Genomic DNA, 15130 nt, shown 5'->3' with positions numbered 1-15130 from the left:
TAAATTTTCCTGATATAGTTAGAGTTATCTCAAGAACTACAACTCATGCCAAAGGTAACTATAACTCCCGCCCTAACAGTAATGTCCATGTAACTTTTGTTTTTTTAGTGAATATATATATATATATATATATATATATATATATATATATATATATATATATGTATATTACCTACTTATGTATTTGCTCTCACTTCCTAGGAGCGGAGTTGTGTTTGCTCTGACTTGGTGGGAGCTGTCAAAGTTCCTGTCAAGTGAGAGCAAACAGCTATGTCCCGGGGTGTGCGCCCCCGGAAATAGCAGGAGTCGGCCCTTGGGAGTGGGGTGGCAGTCCCCAGGGCCATTATTGGCTCCACGTGGGGGACCGCACAGCCCCCTCCAATGTTTAAGTTAGCCCGAGGATCCCCTGGGGTCTGCAATGGATCCCCTTCATAATTTTTTCAGCCTCAGGGAGGTGGTGGTCCCCGGGGCTGTGAGGTTCCCCGGGTCTGTGAGGAGGGGTGTGTGCTGACCCGCTTCACTGGATCAAATTGCCCCGGGTAGTGGAGGTCCCGAGGGATGCAGGGGGGCACACAAGCCCACCGCACTAATTCTATATGTAGCCACCTGGGGAGGTGGCGGTCCTCGGGCTGTGGGAGAGTCGGTATGGGCCTCCCCCATTGCATAAAAAGATTTAGCCCTGGGAGGTGGTGATTCCCAGGGCTACAGAGAGCCACCCAGGCCCCCCACATAGCTTTTCATATTAAGCCCCAGGGAGGTGATGGTCCCCAGGGCTGTGTGGGAGGACATATGGGCCTCCCCCATTACAAATAAAATATATTGCCTTGAGGAGATGGTGGTCCCCGGGGCCTCGGGGAGCCATCTGGGCCCCCCTGCATACATTTTATATTTAGCCCTGGAGAGATGGCGGTCTCCAGGGCTGTGGGGGAGGCTGTACAGACCTCTGGCATTACAAATAAAGATTTTGCCATGGGGACGTAGTGGGCAACGGGGCTTCAGGGGGTGGGGTGTGGCCCAAACATATTTTTGCCCATTCACACCAGGGAGGTGGCGGTCCCCAGGCCTAATGTAAGCTCTAGGAGGGGGGGGCCCAGGCACCCCCCCCTCCTTTTTTTAATCCTCCAGTGCCTTTCGGAACATGGCCCACCTATGGGCAAAAGAAACCCACCCTAAAATCTAAAAATACCCTTCCCACCCTAACTGCATAACCCACCCTAAAAAAGCCTTCAACCCAATACCCTCACCCACCCCTAAACCCTTACTAAACCCTTATATATATATATATATAATGCAAAGATAATACTGTTTCGGAAAAAGGAACGTAAGCACAAACTCCAAGTCCAGGAAATATATCAAGTTTATTGTTTTGGCTTCACCAATGCGTTTCAGGCGGAGCCTTGATCACCGTTAGTGGTCCATAGTTTTACAGACTTTTAAGTGCATCCATAATAAAATAAAAAAAGGACTAATACAAAACATACAACAATGGGCACCATCTTGAAACGTATACCAGAGAAGTACATACAATTGAAATTGACACATCACATAAATCTTCAAAATCATTATATCAACTATTATAGTTCTTTTTTCTTTTTTCAGTGCCAATTAACAATTTTAGCATGTTTGCCAATGTTAGGATTTCCATGCATGACAGTATGCGGTACAGTGCTCAATTTGTTCCACAAGTAATTTATTTAGCATGAGTAGCAGAAAAAGATCCTAACGTCCGTTCTTCTCAATACATTCATAATACTTATCAAAAATCACGTTTATTACAAAATGTACTTCCACTCGCAATTGAAGCGATATCTACATCAAATAGACAATGTATGTCTCCAATATTTAGACTACATATCCATCTCAGCTGTACCGATTTTATACGATAATTTTGTTACAGAGAATCCCCTTGGGGAGTACAGCAATTATATTCATTTAGATTATTGGGGCAAACCAATGCTCAGGTAATTTCGCCATTCAATATATAAATATACAAGAATAAATAAATAAGTGAATACATACATGGCACCTTGCCCGTGTGGGCTTTGATTTAAACATATTACCTGTGATCCACCCCTTTCATTCTAATAAACAAAAGATCCCATGTGGGCCCTACCCCATATACATGGAAGTATATCATAATGCAATTCCAATGTGTTTCCTGAAGATGGCACATGAATAAAAACAAACATCACAAAAATATAGTTAAAACTAGACCTATACATTCTTATTTATAATCTAAGAGGAAGAAGGAGAAAAAGATAGAAAAATATCCTAAAAGTCTTAATCAGTACAAAGTATTCTCAATAATCTTGGAGAAACATAAACATGAATGTCAAAACGTAGGGATGAATAATGGAGAATGACAGCTCCCATATTAAATAAAACATATCGTTATAAATGTACCGCCAAATCCTCACTTGAATTCAAGCCTTGGGAGATCAAGATATCAAAATCAATTATATATTTAGATTCTAAGACATGTAATCTGTGTTCTCTGTCCCCACCTCTGATGTGACACCCCACATCATCAATTACCACAAATCTCAACAATTTGGGTTGCTATTGTGAGTCTCTGCAAAATGTCAAGCAACAGGATGCTGTTTGATGTTATTTTTAATGGCCCTCAGATGGTCCAATACACTTTTTTTGGCTTTCTGAATAGTACTGCCCACATATAATTTGTCACATGGGCATATCAAACAATATACACAATATTCCGTGTTGCATGTATATGTATTTTTTATATAGTGATATTTTTGTCTGGTAGAGATCAACACCTTAGTAGAATTATTACTTTGTCTACAAGTGTTGCATTTCATACAGCAGTAGAAAACTCCTGTTCCTTGACCTGTATTATTGTTAGTCTTCTGAGAAGACATTAAGGCCCTAATTACCTGGCGGTCAGTGTTAAAGCAGCGGTAACACTGCCATCAGGCCGGCGGTAAAAAAATGGAATCATGACCACGGCGGAAACCGCCAACACATACAGCCACTTTAACACTCCGACTGCCACGGCGGTAGCAACAAACACCGCAGTGGTAACCGCCAACAACCAGGCGGAAGACAATGTACCGCCCACAGCATTACAACCCGCCCATCCGCCAGCTTTTCCGGGGCGGTACCAACGCCATCAAAAGGACGGCGGAAACAGTACTCTGAAGGGAAACCACTCACCTCTCGACACTCAAGGAAGAACCAGGACGCCATGGAGCCCGAGTTGCAGGTTTTCCCCATGCTGGTGCATCTTCTCATATACCAGGAGCATGAAAGCCAGCGATGACGACCACGGTGAGTACTGCACCTAGCACACAAGGGAGGGGGGAAAGAGAGTGACACAAACACGCATCACGCAACACCCCCACCCCCAACACCATACACACAAACACATGCTACAACATTACCTATACACCCCGTAACCCTCAGGAATAGCGCAAGGACAAAAGGAATGGAGTCAAATGAGTGTAATATTAGTAAGACTTAGAAATACGTTCATAAAGCAAAAACAGTATGTACAATATATACAATATATACAAAATGTGAGACAATGCAGACTTAAAAACAGTCCGAGGCCCACTGGGCCAAAACACGTAGGCCAAGCCCACGCTTGAGTCCTGCCTCAATACGGAGAGAACACTGGAGGGGCATTAGGTCGAAAACACACAGGCACCTCAGGGGAACAGAAAATGGAGGGGCACCTCAGCCACAAAATGGTACAATGCCACAGCTACTGGAGGGGGCTCCATGCCCACTGCTCGGTCCTGGGGAGTGCAAAGCCACAGTCTCTCAAGTGAGTGCTTTGCCCACTGCTTGGTCCTGGGGAGTGCAAGGCCACAGTATCTTAAGTGGGTGCTTTGCCCACTACTTGGTCCTGGGAAGTGCAAGGCCACAGTCTTTCAAGTGGGTGGTTTGCCCACTGCTTGGTCCTGGGGAGTGCAAGGCCACAGTCTCTCAAGTGGGTGTTTTGTCAAGTGGGTGGTTTGCCCACTACTTGGTCCTGGGGAGTGCAAAGCTGCAGTCTCTCTAGTGGATGCCTTCTTTCACTGGTTTTGGAGGGGGCCTTGTGCCCAGTGTGCTTCATCCTGGCAAGGATGCAGTGAGTGGATGTCTTCTTCCACTGGATCTGGAGGGGGCCTGGTGCCCAGTGTGCTTCATCCTGGCAAGGATGCAGTGAGTGGATGCCTTCTTCCACTGGTTTTGGAGGGAGCTTTGCGCGCTGTGATGCAGATCTTGGGGAGTGCAAGGTCACAGTCTCTCACCTGGGTGTCACAACAACAGCTTTTGCAGGGTCCAGGATGTAGTGCAGCCCATGTAGTCACCACTACGCACTGCTCCCCGGCGGTGACGTCTGCTCAGTGAATCGCATTTGTGCTGCAGGTGGCAGTGCTGGCAGTGGTGGTGGTAGCCTCCAGGCTTTCACCTGCAGCCTCGGACGCCTGCTCACTGAGGCTGCTGCTGCTGGCAGTGGTGCTGCTTGCGGTGGTGCAGGTGGCGGTGCTGGCCTAGGTGCAGGTGGCGGTGCTGGCGGTTGTGGTGGAAGCCTCCAGGCACTCACCTGCAGCCTCGGACGGCTGCCCACTGGGGCTGCTGCTGCTGGCAGTGGTGCTGCTTGCAGCAGTGCCGGCCATGGTGCAGGTGGGAGTGCTGGCCGCGGTGCAGGTGGCGGTGCTGGCTGCAGTGCAGGTGGCAGTGCTGGCGGTTGTTGTGGTAGCCTCCAGGCCTTCACCTGCAGCCATGACTGGTGTTCTGTGCCCCTTCCTGCCCTTGGCAGATGGTGGTGCCTCCTTGCTTCTGCCAGCTGGAGTCTTTGACTTGGCCTTGCTGGCTGGTTGTGCCTCCTTCCCCTTGCTAGCTTCTGTCCCCTTCTTGCCCTTGCCAGGTGGCGGAACCGTCTTGGGCTTGGCAGGTGTTGGTGGCGCACTGGCTGGGCTGACGGGTTCCTCCTTGGAGCCTCTCACAGCTGCTGAAACCACAGTGGACGTGGACTGGGTGGTTGAGGTGCTGGGCTGGGTTCTGGACAGAGGTCAGAGGTGAAGGACGGGGAGGGGTAGGGTAGAGGTCAATGTGGGTCAGGAAAAGCTTCTTAGGGACACTGGGGCAGGAAGAGGGCGAAGCTTTGGGAGTGGAGAAAGAGGGAGTGGTTGTAGGAGGTGTCAGGCTGCTGTGTTTGGGTGAAGGTGCATGGGCTGGATGCTGTTGTGAGGTGGATGGCTGTTGGGTGGGTGTGTGCTTGGGTTTGTGTACTTTGGCAGGAGGGATCACAGACACAGTGGGAGAGGACATAGGGGACGTGTGCATGGATGTGGGGGTGGTGACTGCCAGTGAGGGGCGTGTAGTGATAGGCGTGCTGGTGATGGAGGTAGTGGATGATGATGTAGTGCATGCAAGTGTGAGTGGAGATGCCACTGGGAGTGAGGTGGACGAGGAGGAGGAGGGGGACACAGTGGAGGCAGTGGATGTTGGTATGTCTGCACCTGGATGGTGTTTGTGTGAGTGCCTGTGGGATGATGTGTGGTGCTTGTGTTTGCCTGAGCCACTTCTGTGTGTTGATTTGGGTGATTGCTGGTCTGAAGGTGTGCTTGGGATAGGCTGGGTTTGAGGGGATTGGGACTGGGTATACACAGGGATCCGTCCTATGCACTAGGCTATGCACTACCAGTTACAATACTAGTCACCAGCCCATGGGTACATTGCCTAACACCATTAGCTGCACAATTGAAACCAACAGGACCCTGCCCAGTAGTAGATGGCCACTAACACTATTTGGGTTGGAGTGCTTCAGAGCCTGCCCAACAAGGGACCTACCCTGCCAGTTGGCCCTGGCCTGGGGCATCCACAGGCCACAGCCCCCACCCAGGTAAAACCTTAACCCGCGCAAAGTCATGATTCTGAATCTAAACTCACTCACTTGTGGCTGCTGTGATGCCTTCAAGTGCCCATCGAACTCCGGATAGGCCACCACCAGGATGTGGAACATCAGGGGGGTCAGGGTACGACGGGCACCCCTTCCTTGTTGGGAGGCAAGCCCCACCTAGGCCTCTGCCGTCTTCCTTGCCCAGCGGCGCAGGTCCTCCCACCGTTTGTGGCAGTGGGTGCTCGGCCTGTCAACGACCCCCAGGGTCCACACCTCCTTGGCGATGGCACACCAAATACCCTTTTTCTGATGGGCGCTGACCTGCAGAAAAAATACAGTAGAAAAGGGATTATTCATATCGTCCGGACTGTTACACTCATGGCCCACAATATACATCCCATCCCCTTACGCACAGACATTGACCACCAGACATGCAGCACTCTGCCCGGGACCCCTCAGTCCCCTCCAACACGAGGCTTACCCACACAGCAATCCATACATTCATGGCCCACGCATCATGCTCACAGTGTACTCACCTGTTTGTCTGGAGGACCATAAAGTAAAGTGTACTGGGGTGGGACCCCATCCACCAGTCTCTCCAACTCCTCCGAAGTGAAGGTGGGGGCCCTTTCCCCAGACACTTGAGCCATTGTCGCTTCCAGACGTAGGTCACAGCAGCACTTGCAGTGTAGGCCCTCTCCTGTTGAAGGTCAGGTAGCAAATGAGTGAACAGATAGAAAATGGCAGTCACGTCCGCAGCGGTGTGTATCATCACCGCGGGTGTACATCGCCCTTGGCTCCTGGAACCCATGGGCCCAATGATAACCAATGCGAATTTGTGTGGCGGTCGTTGACCGCCGACCGCAACGGCACACAACGCCAGTGGAATTACCTCATTTCCACTTGTCTCTCCTCGCAGGTCAGGCAGCCGCCATTTCAGGGGGGCACAGGCCATGGCACCTAACTGCGTCACAGCAGACATTGGCACATCAACTGACTCTCAAATTCACATACTGTTTCTGTAAAGGAAGAAATGCATTTTGTTATGACATATGTGTGAATATGACCCTCTGCTCACTGTTTTTCTCCCTAGACTTCAACCTGCAGATGAATAGGAGATGGAGATATCTCCCCGTGTACAGACCCCTGGTGGACCTGGTGACAATGGAGGACAGGCACATTATCCTGACCTACAGACTTGATAGGGCGACAATCCAAGAACTGTGTGCCCAATTGGAGCCAGACCTGATTTCAGCTATCCGCCAGCCCACAGGTATCCCCCCTCTAGTGCAGGTCCTGTCAGTGCTCCATTTCCTGGCAAGTGGTTCCTTCCAAGCGACAGTGGCCATGGCTTCAGGGATGTCTCAGCCAATGTTCTCCAATGTGCTGAGCAGGGTGTTGTCTGCCCTGCTGAAACACATGTGCAGCTACATCGTATTCCCCCAGGTGGATGATTTGGCCACAGTGAAGGCTGACTTTTATGCCCTGGGACAGATCCCCAACATCATTGGTGCGACTGATGGTACACATATTGTATTTGTTCCCCACCCGGAGAAATGATCAAGGGAATAGAAAAAGCTTTCACTTTCTGAATGTGCAGATGGTGTGTTTGGCAGACCAGTACATCTCCCATGTGAATGCAAAGTATCCTGGCTCTGTGCATGATGCCTTTATCTTGAGGAATATCATCATTCCATATGTGATGTCGCAACTCCAGAGGCACCGGGTGTGGCTAATAGGTGAGCCCATGGTCCCCACCAGTTGATGTAGGTATATTGGTGTGGGTTTGGCCCTAAGGGTGAGTGCCTGGCTAACAGGTATCCCTCGATATTTGCAGGTGACTCTGGTTACCCCAACCTCTCATGGATACTGAACCCAGTGCGTAATGCCAGGACAAGGGCAGAGTAACGTTACAATGAGGCACATGGGCGAACAAGGAGGATAGTTGAAAGAACCTTTGACCTAATGAAGTCAGGATTCCGGTGCCTCCATCTGACAGGTGGATCCCTGTACTACTCACCCAAGAAGGTGTGTCAGATCATCGTTACATGTTGCACAACCTGGCCTTGAGACGCCAGGTGCCTTTTCTGCAGGAGGATGAGCCTGGAGATGATCTTGTGGCAGCGGTGGAGCCTGAGGATAGTGACGAAGAGGAGGCAGAGGAAGAAGATGTGGACAACAGACGTACACTCATTCAACAGTACTTCTAGTGACACACCAGTAAGACACTGTAACTTCACATTCCATTGTATTTATGTGTTTGACATAGAACATGGCAGCCTAATTTCCCTGTGTCTATGGCCACTTAGTGTACCCTTTGACTTCTCTATTTTCAGATCTCTGTGCCCCACTCTGGCTCCTGGTGTGTTTACTGCTGCCCACTATAGGTTATGCCTATGTTACTATTACGGTAGTTTAGAAATGTAATGTTTACAGCTTGTTAAATGAATACATATTTCAATGAATTGACAGACTCCATACTTGCATTTGTTCCAAGGGTGTTTATTTCGGTGCTAATAAGTGGAGGGGGTATTGCAATGGGCTGGGTTGCTGATGGAGGAAAGTCCAGGGTAGAGTTCAGTCTATTTGTATCACAGGTGCATTGTCCAAGGGTGCATAGGAAGTGGAGCAATGGCAGTTGAAGGTGGACAGGGTGACAGAGTGGGACACAAGGGTGACAATCAGGAGAGTCTTATTTCCTGGCGGGGTCTTGGCAATGTTCTCTGGTTTCTGCCTGGATCGCAGGGACCATTTGCTGGGTGGTTCTCCTTCTGCAGGGGGTGGGGTGCTGGAGGCCTGTTGGTCCTGTGGCGGGGCCTTCTGTCCACTAGCGCCAGCGGAGGTGGAGGGTTGTTCTTCAGTGTGGCTAGTGTCAGAGGCCCGATGGTGTGCCACTGCCTCCCTCATGGTGTTGGCCATGTCAGCCAGCACCCCTGCAATGGTGACCAGGATGGTATGGATGTGTTTCAGGTCCTCTCTGATCCCCAGGTACTGTCCCTCCAGCAGCCACTGGGTCTCATGCAACTTGTACAGTATCTGGCCCAAGGTCTCCTGGGAATAGTGGTATGCTCCCAGGATCCCTGCAAGTGCCTTGTGGAGAGTGGCTTCCCTGGGCCTGTCATCCCCCTGTCGAACAGCAGTCCTTCCAGTTTCCCTGTTGTCCTATGCCTCTGTCCCCTGAACCATGTGCCCACTGCCACTGACCCCACGTCTCTGACTGTCTTGGGTTTGTGGGGTTGCCTGGGGCCCCTGTAGTGGTGGACACACTGCTGATTAACGTGTCCTGTGGACAGAGGTATGGGCCCACTGGGTGGGTGATGTGCTGGTGTTTCCTGAGGGGGGAGGCTCGGTGGTGGTATGGGACTGTGGCAGGGTAACCACTGTCCGGAGATCGCTGATAGGCCAGGTTGGTCAACGTGATCCAGGTGTGCAGAGCTGCTGTCATCACTGTGGGCCTCTTCTGAGGGGGGGACTGGATGTTGGTGGCACCTCCTCTCCGGTGACATTGTGTGGGGGTCCTGTGGGGATGTAAATGCAGTGTTATTGTATCTACGTGTGCCATCTTATGCATGGATATTTTTCCCTCAATGGTTGTTATTAGCAAGGCAGCTTTGGCTTGTGTGAGTTGTGATTTTGTTGGCTAAGTGATTGTCACTAGTGTGCATGCTGTGGTGATGGGTGTCCATGCAGGTCTGTGATGGGTGCCCATGCATTGGTGTTGCAAGCAGGGCTTGGTTTTGAGATGGGTGGGTTGTGATAGTGGGGTATATGTGAGATGGTGGAGCGATGGGGGTGAGGGTAGGAGTTTGTGATGAAATGCAGGTGGGGGGGATATAGTGGCAAAGATTTGACTTACCAGAGTCCAGTCCTCCTGCTACTCCTGCGAGGCCCTCAGGATGCATGATCGCAAAGACTTGCTCCTCCCATGTTGTTAGTTGTGGGGGAGGAGGTGGGGGTCCATCGCCAGTCCTCTGTACAGCTACCTGGTGTCTTGCAACCACGGAACGCACCTTCCCCGTAGGTCATTCCACCTCTTCCTGATGTCATCCCTTGTTCTTGGGTGCTGTCCCACGGCGTTGACCCTGTCCACGACTCTCCGCCATAGCTCCATCTTCCTTGCAATGGATGTCTGCTGCACCTATGATCCGAATAGCTGTGACTCTACCCGGATGATTTCCTCCACCATGACCCTTAGCTCCTCCTCAGAGAACCTGGGGTGTCTTTGGGGTGCATGGGTGTAATATGAATTGTATGGGTGGGGGTGTGTGGGGTGCTGTGTTGGGGTGTGTGCTGTGAGGTGCGTGGATGGTGTATGGGTGATGGTGTTCTGTGGCTCGGATTCAGTGGGTGCTCCTGGCTTGTCTCTCTCTCAGTTGGCAATATTTTTTTTCATTGTAAATGGTTGTGGGTAATGTGTGTGTGTGTGTGTTTTATAGTGGTTTGTGGGTGTAGTGTGTGTATGTGTGTCAGGTGTGTTTAGTTTGAATTGTCCAATGTGGTGCTGTTTTGTTAGTGTGTGTGTATTATGAGCGCAGCGGTGTGTACCGCCAATGGTTCACCACGGTTGAATGTCTGCCACTGTGATTCGTGGGTCATGATGCTGTGGGCGTGTTTCTGTTGGCACAACGGTGTGGGTTTTGCTACTGCCAGTTTATCACTGACCTTTTGGGCTGGCGCACTTGTGCGGGTGTCTGTATAGCGGAGGATTTCTCTGTGTGGGTCATAATACCCGTAGCGGTATACCGCCGCGATCACGGTATGTCAGCGGCTGTCAGCACAGCAGTAGGCGGCATTTACTGCCAATGTTGTAATGAGGGCCTACATTTCTACTCAAGTTAACACATAATGACATACTTTTTCGGAAGGTAATTTGTGGTGTATTGTGCACAACTTTAGCTATGCGATCATCTGTTTTGAGTATGCCCCAGTATTTGGTGAATATTGTGCGTATCTGAGGAGCCTAACAATAGAATGTAGTGATGAATCTAATTGTTTGTTCCTTTTCAGAGGATAATGACTGTGGACGAAGTAAGAATGTTCTGTCTACAGAATCCACTTGATTACTGGCTTGCTGAACTGCTTTAGGGCTGTACCCCCTTTCCTTATATCTTTCAAACATGATTTGCTTTTCATGAGCAAAGTCAGACACTGCACTACAAATTCTTCTGGCTCTCAATAGTTCCCCATATTGGATACTGTTGTCGCATAGGCTCTCATTATTCTAATGAGACTACTGGATTTTGCGTGGCAGAATCGCCCGCGGAGTGGGAGACTAAGTCTAACCCACTGCTGATGACACCTGTCGCTCCAATCCGGGTTTTGCTCCGGCTAACTAGCAGTGCCTCATCTCTACCCAAGGATAGGGATGACTGGGCAGCTGAGCGCATGACATATTTGGCTTCTCAGGGAAGTCGTGGTCACTCTGGTCTCATCTGGTTCTCTCATTTACAATTCAGTCTCATATATAAATGACAAACAGAAGCAGTATATGTTTCAATAATGAGGTTAATAAAATGACTGCATCTTAGATAGCTAAGCGTGAGCTACAATAACCAGGACGACACAACATGACAGTATTAAAATTGTGACGAGAAGAGTGAAGCATAAAAACAATGCTATCATATTGTCACTATGATCAATGGACTAATTCATATCTAGGTTATAATTGAGCACAGCATGTTAAGCTCTAATTTTGCCCTTTAGGTTCCCCTGGGAAGACATCAATCCCCATATCTGAGCAAAAGCCTGTGATCTGCATTAGCATCTGTAGCAAAGCATTCAGCAATCAGCATACAGTCGTGGTTCCCTAGCTGGAATCTCCCTCTAACTCGTAAGGGACATGGAAAGTGTTTTTATAATAACACAGCTGATGTTCTGAGAAAATGTCCCTACGTAAGGATGTGTGTTTTCTACAAATGTTGGAGACTAAACTTCTACCACGTTCACCGGCAATGTACCGTGCTGTAGCCTTGGAAGAAGCACAGAGTGAGCAAGAATGTCTTGTTTGAGAAAAGAGTGCTGGCCCACGCAAAAACAGTTAGATAAACGGAAAATAAAACAAGACTGTAAAAATGGTTATTGTAACAATAATAAGATGAAGATGGATAGAATATATCTAGGTTAAAGTGCACAGCAGCCTAGTGTGTTAAAATGACGTGCATGGAGCTATAACTAAAATGGCTACACAACACTCTCCCCTTGTCGGTTCAAGGTGGTTCAAAGCCTAAAGACATATAAAATTGTTACTAAAAAGCTCAACCTAGGATATATATAAAAGCAAGCCGAAAACATGAGCATGTGGCATAAAACCAAATTGCAAAAGGCAAAGTCAATTTTGAAAAGTTCCAATCGATTCTGGGACCATAGAGGACAGGAGATCTTCTACTTCGGCCAATGTTAAAGTTGGAAAGTCATCGCCAGGAAGGACCAAGGAGCAGTTATGTTCCTGTAGCCTCAGCCTCAGCCAATGCGGCATTCTGTGGTGTGCCCAGTGATGAGTCGTGAACTACTTCCTCAAGGAAGGGCAACTCATCAGTAGCTTCTCGTACAAACGCAACCTTAATGCGCATGTCAGGTAATGAACCCTCAGCGAGAACATCAACAGATCAGCGTCCAATGTAGGCAAGCGCTGCATCGAAAGACAGACTTCCAGTGCGTGTTCAAAAGAGCACCAGTGGCACCGAAAAACGGGCTGCACACAATACAAAACTGGTCTGAATGACAAAGACCAGCCACACTCCAATTGCTCCAGGAGTGTTGCTCCAAAATACTGCATCATGCATTCACGACACAGCTGCGCTGATGGGAGCGCCTTCATTCCTCCTTGTTGCGGCGGGACAGCCATTGCGCATAAAAAATAGCAACAGCAAGATGCCAGCTAATAAAGCCAAAGTTATCGGAAATCCCCCCAAAATACTAGAAAAGATTGAGTGGATTGCTGATGGTATTAAATGGGACAAGATGGCCACTGCACACAGAATGTAATGTCCAACAGTATAGCAAGAATAGATATTCCTGATGTTGTGTTGCAGGTTGGAGGAAGTATGAAGTTGAAAAAAGTCCTCCAACCTGCAACACAACATCAGAAATATCTATTCTTTCTATACTGTTGGACATTACATTCTGTGTGCTGTGGCCATTTTGTCCCATTTTGTCCTTGGGTACTCCAAGTACCTGTTTTGGTGCCTACTGGGTAGTAAGGCACTGGGCCAGGTTGCACCAGACTTTGCTCGTACTTCTTTACTTGGTAAAAATTATTTGTTTACTGCCTAGAGGTGCGGCGCCTTTCACCCTTACTACCCTTGTGTCTCTTTTTCCAGGTTATGCTGATGGTATTAAACCGAATATGGAGGAGAAGGTATGAATGAAACTAGAACCAACAGCTTTAAAAAAATGTGCAATTCCAGTTGTACTGGACGCATTAAATATTTCCATGAGTTCACCAAAGTGTCTCAGAAAGTTTGTATTTAAAAGGGACTGTATTTCTGCTGACAGCCTTGCCACCTGAAGTGCGTAGGTCTCACGTGCAAATGTAAGGGCCACATGCTTTTGAAACAATAAAGCCTTAAGTCTGCTCAACTTGTCAAAATTCATATTTGAAGTAGCAATGTGAGGTCAAATGTCAGCTACCTCTTTAATTTTAGTGGAGGGAAAAGTGCGTTCCCGCAGCATGTAACGACCTTAGAAACCGAAACAACGTAAACTATTCCGGCTCGCATACCACAACAGTCTTCACCATTGAGGAGGACGTAGCTGCCTTTTGAAAGTGCCTGGAACGTAGGACTAATCAAGGGGACTAGAACTCCTTTCAGATAACAAGCTAAGTTCGCTGCAGAAGCGTTACACGCCCCATGCAAGGACAGCTGTCAACAAACCATCGAATGGCTGACTGAAGTCTCGCATTCACTACCACTAAGAAAGACTTTTTTCATGCCACTGATACAGTTGTATGAGAAGGGAAGCTCCCACACTTCATGGATGTAACTATCTCCCAGCCTTTCATATCTGCCCACCGGAATGTGTGTTAAGCAGGAGGTGAATTGAAGTGTAGAAATAGGCAGATTAATGACCCTGTGTATTAGCCACTCAGCAGAAGGTATTTCGGCCACAGCAAAAGGCAACTTTTCTAATTTCTCAATATTAAGCATAACGTAAGTTGTTTCCTTCTTAGCCATTAGTTGTTGTTGTCGCATTAAATTAAAGGAAGAAAATGCCTCCCTCGCAATGACATGCTGCCAGGGAATGCGACCATCCTTCAATGTTTGAAGTGTCCAACCCAAATGCATAATTGACCTTAGCTGACTCTGTCCATGGTGTAAAGAAGACATATCTGTTTGTATAATGTCTATAGCAGAGGAGACGATGTTATTTAAAGTGGATATCCGGTCGCTCAAGGTATTAATCCCATTAACCACAACAGCTAATGTCTTTTTCAAATTCTCCTGGTCTATTTGCCTCAACCGGGCAGCTGCTTCTTGTTGGGAAAGCTTCCAAATTTCATTTTATACTTCATATAAGAAACGCTTCCTGCGGTATTTTCTGGGGCCTAACAGGAAGTCCTGTAAGTCAGTGGTATTAAAAAGGAGACTGAGGCATTCTCTAACCGCGTCTAGTTAGGAAGTTCTTAACCAATACTGGCATAATTTCCCTACACTATATGTCGCAACTATACCCGCGAGGGTCTGGCCTACTAGTTCTAAAACCCCCTGAGGAGTTGATAAAACATTGATGACACCCATTGGTATCTATTGGCCACAATAACCAGCCGCCAGGACGTGTCAGTAAAACACTGAATGTGCCATTCTGGACCCATTTGTTGAACTGATCTTCAGTTGCATTTGTATTTGTTTTGCCATATATCAAACTTTGCAGGGGCAGGTATACTGGGCATGTTTAATTTCTTAATTTTAGCTAAGCCTAAACGACTTGTTTGTTGTACTGTTTCATTTAAGAATATCATTTGTACAGGTATAAGGCATGCTCTAAATAAAGCTTCCCTTCCCTTAACTTGCCAATGTCTAGTTCCCCATACACTTTTCAGATCATCGACTTCAGCCAATATTCATAGCCTTCTATAGACAACCGGGAAACAAAGGAATACAAATTTTGTATTTGTCAATAGTATATGTATAGCTTTGGTAGGTGGTACTTTAAAATAATATGACTCAGCATTTCTTACATTGTGCCCAGAAAAATATGTAAACTTTTCAGAATGTGTTTTGGAACTCCCCTGTGGTGGAGTCTGACAAATGTTCCCATTGTGTATAATTAAAAACAGTT

The sequence above is a fragment of the Pleurodeles waltl genome, chromosome 5 (genome assembly GCF_031143425.1).
Source record: "Pleurodeles waltl isolate 20211129_DDA chromosome 5, aPleWal1.hap1.20221129, whole genome shotgun sequence".
NCBI classification, from domain to species: Eukaryota; Metazoa; Chordata; class Amphibia; order Caudata; family Salamandridae; genus Pleurodeles; species Pleurodeles waltl.
This window is presented reverse-complemented; position numbering follows the sequence as displayed.